Raw genomic sequence first — 9,385 nt, 5'->3', positions numbered from 1 at the left:
CTATTTATTGCTGTGCTCGTACCATTGACAAGGTTTTTGAAAATTTGCAGTTAGCTTTTAACAGTATTCAGTCACAGCTCTTTCAGCTCAGGTTGGTTTTAAACACAGAGAAAACCAAGGTCATGTTGTTCTCAAACAGAAAGAGGGTGCCAGCAGTTCTTCCCTCTCTTGTATCAGTGCAGGGTACTATTATTGAAACCGTGACCTCTTATAAATACTTAGGTATTGTGATTGATAATAGTCTTTGTTTCAAGTCACATATTGACCACCTGTTAAAGAAACTGAGGCTGAAATTGGGGTTCTTGTACAGAAACAGATCATGTTTCCCTTTTGCTGCAAGGAAAAGACTTGTTGCTGCCACTTTTTTACCCCACCTGGAATATGGTGACATCATTTATATGAATGCCCCTGTTCATTCTCTCCGCCAGCTGGACTCAGTTTATCATGGGGCATTAAGATTCATAACAGGTTGTAAAACCCTAACACACCACTGTACCTTATATTCACTGGTCAACTGGTTCTCATTGACCTCACGCAGGATGGTTCATTGGTTTCATTTTATCTATAAATTTGTTTTTGGTTTAGTCCCTTCCTATTTATCAAACTACATGCTATGTAAACAAATTAGTCACAATCTGCATTCTCAGAAACTTATTACCTTCATTGTTCCATCAGTTCGTACAGAGCTTGAAAAAAGGCTTTCTCCTTTTCTGCTCCATCTTCATGGAACACACTACAGAAGGACTTGCAGCTCTCACAAATGATCTCACCCACTGACTTTAAATTACTTGTAAACGATTTTGTTACATCATCACTGGGACCCTGTTCTTGTTTTGTATGACCATGTAAACATTTGGCATTTTATTTACTATTTATTGTATTATTTTATTGTTGTAAATTTAGTATGTTTTGGAAACAGGTCTCTCTTGCAAATGAGACACTGAGTCTCAATGGGATTACCTGTATAAATAAAGGTTAAATAAAAAAATCATTTACTAATAGGGACTTGGAAGAGAGAGACCTAATGTTTAATAATCCACATTTAATTGTTTTATTCTTTGGTGCAGTTGATGAAGCTGTATTATTTATTATTTTAGAATTTTTTTGCTTGAACAGTTTTTTGCTGATTTTAGCCTTGTTTTTTGGTGGTCTGGGAGCAGGCACCATCTCTGTGGGGATGGGGTTTTTTGGGGTGATGGCAGGAGGAGAGAAGAGCTGCAGAGAGGCGTGTAAGACTGCAACTCTGCTTCCTGGTCTCAACCCTGGGTAGTCAGGTTTTAGGAGGGTTAATAAATTTGGCCAGATTTCTAGAAATGAGAGCTGCTCCATCCAAAGTGGGATGGATGCCGTCTTCTCCTAACAAGACCAGAAACTTTGCCAATTCGGGAGGTAGAGCAGGTCATCTGCAAATTGGAAGGTTTAATGGTTCGATCCCCATCTGCATGCCAGAAGCACTATATAAGAATCAGTCTATTTACCATTAACATTCTTTTTTTTGTTGTTTTTTGGGTGCTTGTTTTTTAGATTACAATCCCCTCACTGGACAGGGAGGAGGCTCCTGTTCCTGGAGGCCTGGCAGGAGAGGGCCATCATCTGGTGGATGAGGCTAAAGAAGGTTGGAGGCACTGGACTGCTGGATCTTTTGACCTCTGACATCCTGATGCTCACACTGGCTGCAGGAAAGAAGCTGATAACGACACCTATTCCATGCTTTATTAGAGTTGAGCATGCTCCATACTTCTTGTGTTGATACCTGCATCATGTTTAATTTCTCTCTATTTAGTTTCAACCCTCTCTGTCATGCTGTTAATGGTTAACTGAACTGAAAAGGAGTTTAAAGCTTGTAATGAAGCCATTCCTGTAAATGGTTTATAACCAGAAGGTTTGGCTGATGTGTTTCACAGCCAGTGTGGGTTTTTTTCTCATATATTTTATTTTGTGTTTACCAATGTGTGCCACTATAACTTAACAGTTAATATTACTGCAGCACTTCTAGCTGGTGGACAGTGTTTGGAACATTATGATTACATAGTTAGAAAAAAAAAAAGTCAAAATGTAAGGAGGTTCTGTTCATTGTTATACATATTTTAATGCAATAAAGAATAAAGTCCCCAGGATTTTCAGTGTATACTCTTATAAACATTAGCTAACCTAAGCTGTGGCCCTGTGTAATCTTCTAAACAGTTACTGGAATGTTTACATTGTAAGTAAACTGGGAACCAGCACTCCATGTGCTCCACTTTGCCTCTAGTCGTCAAACATTCCACAGCATATCTTTAAAGAACTGAAATTTGTTAGTGAATCTGCAGCAGTGATGCCACACAGTGTCCTGAAATAGATATGGCAAACATTGCAGATACTACATTGCAGTGGCTCTCTGACCTATCACAGGAAATAACCTGCAGTTTTTTGTCTCGTTTCTCATTTTGTACAGCCTTGTCTCATTTCTGTGCCTGAGATACTAGCAGATGAGACCAGGAACATTAATGAGGTGAAACGATATAATTCAACCGGCATTTAACAAAAATATGACAACTGCTGTGGAGTTGAGATATTAGTGACATCAAAATATGGAGAATAACATTTAACAAATGGCAGCAAACAGCTTGAATTTCAAGCCAGGAAGTAAGGAAGTGCCTTAAAGTGCAGTACAGCTGAGGATAGCATACACTGTAAAAAAAAATCCGTTGAATTTACGGTAAAATACTGGCAGCTGTGGTTGCCAGTACTTAACTGTCAACTGCTCTATGGTAAATACTGTAAACAGATTCACAGTAAAGTACCGGCAACCACAGCTGCCAGTATTTTACCGTAACCAGGTTAACGGTAAAATACCGGCAACCACAGCTGCCAGTATTTTACCGTAAACAGATTCACGGTAAAGTACCAGCAACCACAGCTGCCAGTATTCTACCGTAAACAGGTTAACGGTAATATACCGGCAACCACAGCTGCCAGTATTTTACCGTAAACGGGTTCACGGTAAAACACCATAAAAAGGTTCAGGGTACATTGTTGTAAACGGTAGCAAGGAAAAATACCGTAAACGGGTCCAGGGTACAAAGCCGTGAAAGGGATCAGAGTAAAATACCGTAAACAGGTCCACAGTACAATGCCATAAACGGGTCCACGGTAAAATACCGTAAACCGGGTTTACAGTAAAATACCGTAAACCAGGTTCACAGTAAAATACTGTAAACCGGGTTCAATGCAAAATACCGTAAGCTGGGTTCATGGCAAAATACTGGCCGCTATGGTTGCCTATATTTTACTGTATAAAATACGGTGACAATTTAAAACCATTTATGATAAACAATTCCAAATACAAATGATATACCTTAAACCTAATTACAGTCGATGAAAAACAGAATACAACACTGTGTGATACATAACAGTATTTAATTGTAAAAATCAACATTACATTCAAACAGTGGCAGCTGTTGTTGCCAGAACTTCACCCAGAAAAAAATAGAACACCAGTGGCTAAGATTTTACAACCAACTGCCCGTGGTTAATTACAGAGAAAATAACATATAAAGCCCATTACAAACAAAGACATTGTTGAAATATAAATAGTTTTTGCATTTAGACATTCTTTGGGAAAAGTATGTAATTGTAGTGTCACCAGTTCTGCTTGAGTACCCCGGTTAGTCATCAGGTGTTTGCTGTGGAATTGCAGGATCCTCTCTGCAGCCAGAATAACAAAATAAAATAGAGCAGTAATAATAAGAATAATATTATAGTTCTTACCCAAATGAATTAAACAAATTTTCAGTCAACACACACTGAACTGTCCAACCACTTACCTCTATTTACCCTTGACAAGACTGGTTTCTGATCAGACAGGTAGATTGGTAGGACAACAAAGTAGTTGATCATCTGAACCACTGGCAGGTCAGAAGATAGGACTGACAGGACCAACATCCTCCTAAGTTAGAGAGGTATCAACACTGTCACTCTGCTCACTGCACATGTAGCAAATTACATTCTAATACATTTCACACTCAAATCCATAAACAGTTGGGCCTCACCTGGTACTACATGCACCACATGTCACGCTGGCCAAGGTTTGATTCCAGTTTGGGCCTTTTGCTGCAGATCATCCCCTCTCTCTGCTGTGTTTCCCGTCTGTCTACTGACACTGCTCAATGAAGTAGGCATGCCACAAAAATACAAATAAAATGAAAGACAGAAAGCATAAATAAAGAAATGATAAAAATAAAATAAACAAAATAATTTAAAAACCTTTAACTATAACCATTTAAAAGTGTTAACAGCTGTCTTAGAGACAAACATTAACAGGAGCAGATACACTATGTCAGGGGTGGCCAACTCGCAGGCCTCGAGAGCCGGTGATTCAGGTGTGTTGGATCATGGACACATCTAAAACCTGCAGGACACTGGCTCTCGAGGCCTGGAGTTGGCCACCCCTACACTATGTCCTGAGGTTAACATGAGTTTGGCAGATTGGGTAAACCTAATATCTGGTGTAGCAGTGATGCAGCATGGGAAAAATTTTACACACTGATCAGCTGACATCTGCTGCTGCACTTTGGTTTATTGCTCTTTTTGGATATAACTGAATTCAACAACGTGTAAGCAGACAGATCAGCTCAAACACTCAGGCATTAAGTACCAGTCCAGTCCTTAAATTTAAACTGATGCCTGCTAACATTGGCCATTAACAGCACAGCCTGCTCTGCACTAGTCCAACACACTGCATCACCGTACATGTCACCACAATACTTCAAATTAACTACTTTAGCCTGCACTAAACTGTGTGGTATTTCCATGCAACCTTTGAATAACTATTACATTTTAGCTCACAGACACACTGTGGTCCAAACTGCACAGTTTGTCGAGCAGTTTGAAACATTTCAAATCACCTGCCAATTACAAACACTCTGTTTATGCTGCTCACCTTCTATAATGCTAGCAGAGCTCTAGTTACAGAGCTGATATCTCCATACTGTCAGCATGGAGATATCAGAGACTGCTGCTTTTCCACTAGTACCTACTCAGCTCAGCTAGACTCAGCTTGGCTTAGTTTTTAGGGTATTTCATTAGGCGCTAGCATAGACGTATATCTATGGGCGCTAGTACCTTGTTCTTGTGGTTTTAATGGCAGTGGGCAAACCAGCTTATAGGTGCATTACTGCCACCCACTGGACTGGAGTGTGGACCAGGAGGTGCTACCACATACTTTTTTAGTACCTACTCAGCCGCGGTTCCAGGTGCGCCAAGTTGATTGAAAATGTAGAAAATATGGTATCAACAGGCTGCATGCCACTGATTGGCCAGGCAGTGATGTCACTAGGTGAGTCATGCAAGCGACTCCTTCACAAGAATCAAACCTGCCGTTTTTGAAACCCATGCTGATGTTTTTGTGCTCAGTGCCTGATGACAGAATCCATGGAAAAGAGACAAAATTGACCTCTGTACAGTATTAAGTACCAAACTGCCTTTCAAATTGATTACTCACTAACTGAAGATGCTCTGGTCCACTTTAACCCTGATTATAACTCCGGTAAAAATTAGCCTTAAATTTCTCCTTATCTACAACATGTCAGCGAATGCACCTAAATAAACAGTTCATTTTGATTAAGTTTGCAGTGAGGAACACAACATTTCAATGTCTTAAACAACTTCCCCCAAAATTACAGCTGAACATTTCCTTAGTTGATACAGGTTAAAGTTAACTCTGGCTTTACCTCCACAATGCTGGCTCAGGTCTTCACTGCTGCTAATGGTATCAGTACTGTTAAGGTAACTTACCTTACCGTGGTGACATAACTAGTTGTTGCAAGGTTGACACAAAACTGGAGTAAACCCTGGGGCAGGATGATGTACCATCGTGTAGTAATGTCGTTTATCCCACAGAGAGGGCAGAAAAGGTGCTAACCTCTGAGTGTAACTGCTCAGTCATGGCTCAGTCTGCAGCCGCTGATTGGATACTGTCTGTGACACATGCATGCTCCCTCAGTCTCATTTTATATTAGCAGGTTACTCTGCAATATGCTGAATATTTTAGGACCACTCACGAGCTGCATGAAAAGAAAATCTGATGAAATCTAAATCCAGTTATTCAGTTTACAGTTCAGACGCAGTTGATACACAGAATAATAAAACAATACAATGTTTTGCATTTCCTTTTCTGAAAAAACAAACTATTATTTCAGTTCCTGATTAAATTTCAGTCAACCTGGGAAATACATTTACATGTACAATTCAGCAATATGTATAATTCAGACAGAAATTATTTTTATGGTATTAGTGTGTCATTTTTATAGAAATTTTACAGAAAAGAAAGATTTTCACAGTAAAAATGTGTGATTTCAGCATATTTTGACAGTTATATCTTGGTTCTTGATTTATGGTGATTAAATGTTTCTGCTACAGAGATACACCCTTTTCGATTTAACGGTCTATTACTGTTGCCATTTCACACTTTTCCATTGTTATTTTTACAGACTTTTTTTTGCAGTGCAGGAAAAAGATTTTCACAGTGAAAATGTGTGATTTCAACATATCAAAGTGAAAATTACAGTTATGTATTGTTTTTGGATTTACGGTAATCACATGTTTCTGCCACAGAGATACACCCTTATCAATTGCACGGTCTATTACTGTTGCCATTTCACAGTTTTCCACTGTATGTTTTACAAACATTTTCTGCAGTGCAGGAAAAAGATTTTCACTGTCATTTCAACACATTATCGCAGTGGAAATTACAGTTATGTATTGTTTTTTGATTTACGGTAATCACATGTTTCTGCTACAGAAATACACTTTTTTTGATTTTCCGGTCTATTACTGTTGCCATTTCACAGTTTTCCACTGTCATTTTTATGTACTTTTTTTACAGTGTAGGTCTCCAAAAATGTATACTCCCAAAGTGTCAACAGCTGTTTTTTTTTTCTTTCTATTAGTGACTAATGGATGCTAAATACAGTCTCATCAAGAAGACTGTTGGCATTCATTTTGCAACCCTAATTCCAAAAAGTTAGGGGGTGCTGTGTAAAATGTAAATGAAAACAGTGCAATCACAGTAGAACATAGACGATGTTTAAACTGAGACATTTTACTATTTCATGAAAAATAGCTCAGTTTGATTTTGATAAGTTTTGAAAAGTTGAGACAGGCAACAAAAGGCAGGAAAAGGAAGCGGTACTAAAAAGAGACCACTGGCATTTTGCAATTAATTAGGTTAATTGGCAGTAGGTCAGTAACATAGTTGGGCATAAAGAACATCTTAGAGAGGGAGAGTTTCTCAGAAGGAAAGGTGGGCCGAGGTTCACCAGTTAAACAAAACGTTGGTTCCTTTCAGAATAATATTCCTCAATGTAAAATTGTGAAGACTGAATATCTTGTAATCCCTCCATTCTCTTCTACTTATCCTGTTCAGGGTCGCGGGGGGGCTGGAGCCTATCACAGCTGACATAGGGCAAGTCGCCAGCCTATCTCGTAATCTACAGTACATAATATCAATCTGGAGAAATGCAGAGGACAAAGCCAAAGATCAGTATTGGATCCCAGTGATCTATGTGCCTTTAGGCAACCACTGTATTAAAACAGACATGATTCTGTCATGGAAATCACTGTACAAGCTCAGGAACACTTTCATAAATGTGCCAGAAAGGCTGCCAACTTCTCTTGGTCATAGCTCATTTAAAATGGAGCAATAAATGCATTCTATTCTATTCTATTGTAAAGTTAAGCTGCTCTTTAGTCAGACAAATTGAAATTTGACATTTTTTCTTGGAAAGCATGGATGCTTCAGCCTCCAGACAAAAGAAAATCTGGCTTGTTAATTTTTTATACTACTTTGTCATCATCAAACTAGTGGCTTCCAGAGACGTACACTACACATGCATGAATAACATGCCATTAAAGAGGCTGGCTTTGAACTGCCCACTGATAACAAGCCCCAAGAAGGTCCCTGTCCTAGGGTTTAAAATATTTGCAAGTTATTGTGTTATCCACTTTAATTCCATTGGTTTAATCTGCCATCCAAAAAGCACAAACACATTACTTAAAACTGAACCATTCAGTTCCTTTCTTAAGAAAGCACCACATTATCACATCAAGTGGAGTGCAGTGTAACACGGTCAATAACAATGTGGGACTCTTCACATGAATATTTCTAATCGTTCTAATCGGTGTCTGCTTCATCCTCACTACAGATGGTATGTATGTATACGGTGCCCTCTGAGATGTTTTTGGGTGACAAGAAAAGGTATGACTAGAAAATGTCAAGTTTAATTGTTACAAATACAAGGTGTAATAATGACACTTTTACCCTTAAGGATTTCTATTTACATATACAGGTAAGTGTTTTTAAAACCACATTTCCTAAAAATGAAACAAATGAAATAAATAAATAAATAAATAACCTGCCTCACCAAATATTTTAAAACAAAATGGAATGCACAGATGACACAGCAGGTCATTGTAGGGCAGCTACACATATAAGAACAATGAGTCTGTATACAGTAAAGTCAACAGTTAAAGTAATTTAACAGAACTTGATGAACCAAAAGCTTTTTGAACCCTTATTTTGAAGCAGTCAGCAAACAGTTTTTGCGTAAATGATTTTACTGGTGAGTCTGTACAGTTTTTCGTGTCTCTTGTAGGAGCTAATAAAGGAAATTTAAATCAGCATCCAAAATAGCTGATCAAACAGGTACCTCGGCTGATGAGTAACAAAACTCACCACAGTCTTCAGAGACAGTCAATTTAATTCACCTCATAAGTGCTTATCGTGGCTTATCGACGTGGCCTATAAAGAAACATGGAGTAAAAACCTTCAACTTGTCGGAAAACACACGCATGAAAACAAGGTACATTTTTCACCAGACAGCGACCCGGTGAGGAACACTGCAACAATCTCTTGGGGGCGCTCGAGATCAGAGAACCGGTATGATGCATTTATGGTCGTTCGAATTTTCACTACTTTTTTGTGACGCGTTGTTTCACGGAGCACAAATGTAGTTAAAAAGGAAAATCTTAATAAATGAAAGAATAGTTCAATAAAATGGCCGACCAGTACAAATTTTGATCTTGCATGAGTTATTTAGATAGCACTAGGGCCAACATGTTAGTATAATGTTACGTTAATAGTAATTATACATATTTGAATTAACTTTATTAGCCAAGCATATGTACAAAATCAAACAAATTGATTTTTGTAGAACGTTTCCACACAGTAGTTTGTACATTAGTGACATTTATAGTTATTATTATTGTTATATTACTATTACTAAGCTTTATTAACTTTAGAACAGAAGAAGTTAAGTTTATAACAGCTACATTTACGCAGTAGATGAATTTAGTGGTGTGGGGAGGGTTTCATACGCAACCTAAAGGCAGCATCGTGAGGCCCTAA

The 9,385-nt window shown here is 38.3% G+C and overlaps 1 long non-coding RNA gene across 1 annotated transcript; it reads right to left on the bottom strand.

Moving 5' to 3' along the window:
• Window positions 1–3,816: 3,816 nt before the first annotated feature.
• Window positions 3,817–5,052, bottom strand: LOC115776413 (uncharacterized). The gene is made up of 3 exons (XR_004019455.1): window positions 4,922–5,052; window positions 4,032–4,141; window positions 3,817–3,928 (listed from the first exon to the last, which is right to left on the bottom strand). It is a non-coding gene; the product is annotated as an uncharacterized LOC115776413 (long non-coding RNA).
• Window positions 5,053–9,385: the final 4,333 nt, after the last annotated feature.

The sequence above is a fragment of the Archocentrus centrarchus genome, unplaced genomic scaffold, assembly GCF_007364275.1.
Source record: "Archocentrus centrarchus isolate MPI-CPG fArcCen1 unplaced genomic scaffold, fArcCen1 scaffold_32_ctg1, whole genome shotgun sequence".
NCBI lineage: Eukaryota > Metazoa > Chordata > Actinopteri > Cichliformes > Cichlidae > Archocentrus > Archocentrus centrarchus.
Note: the sequence above shows the minus strand (reverse complement) of the source record. Positions and strands in the feature narration are given on the sequence as shown.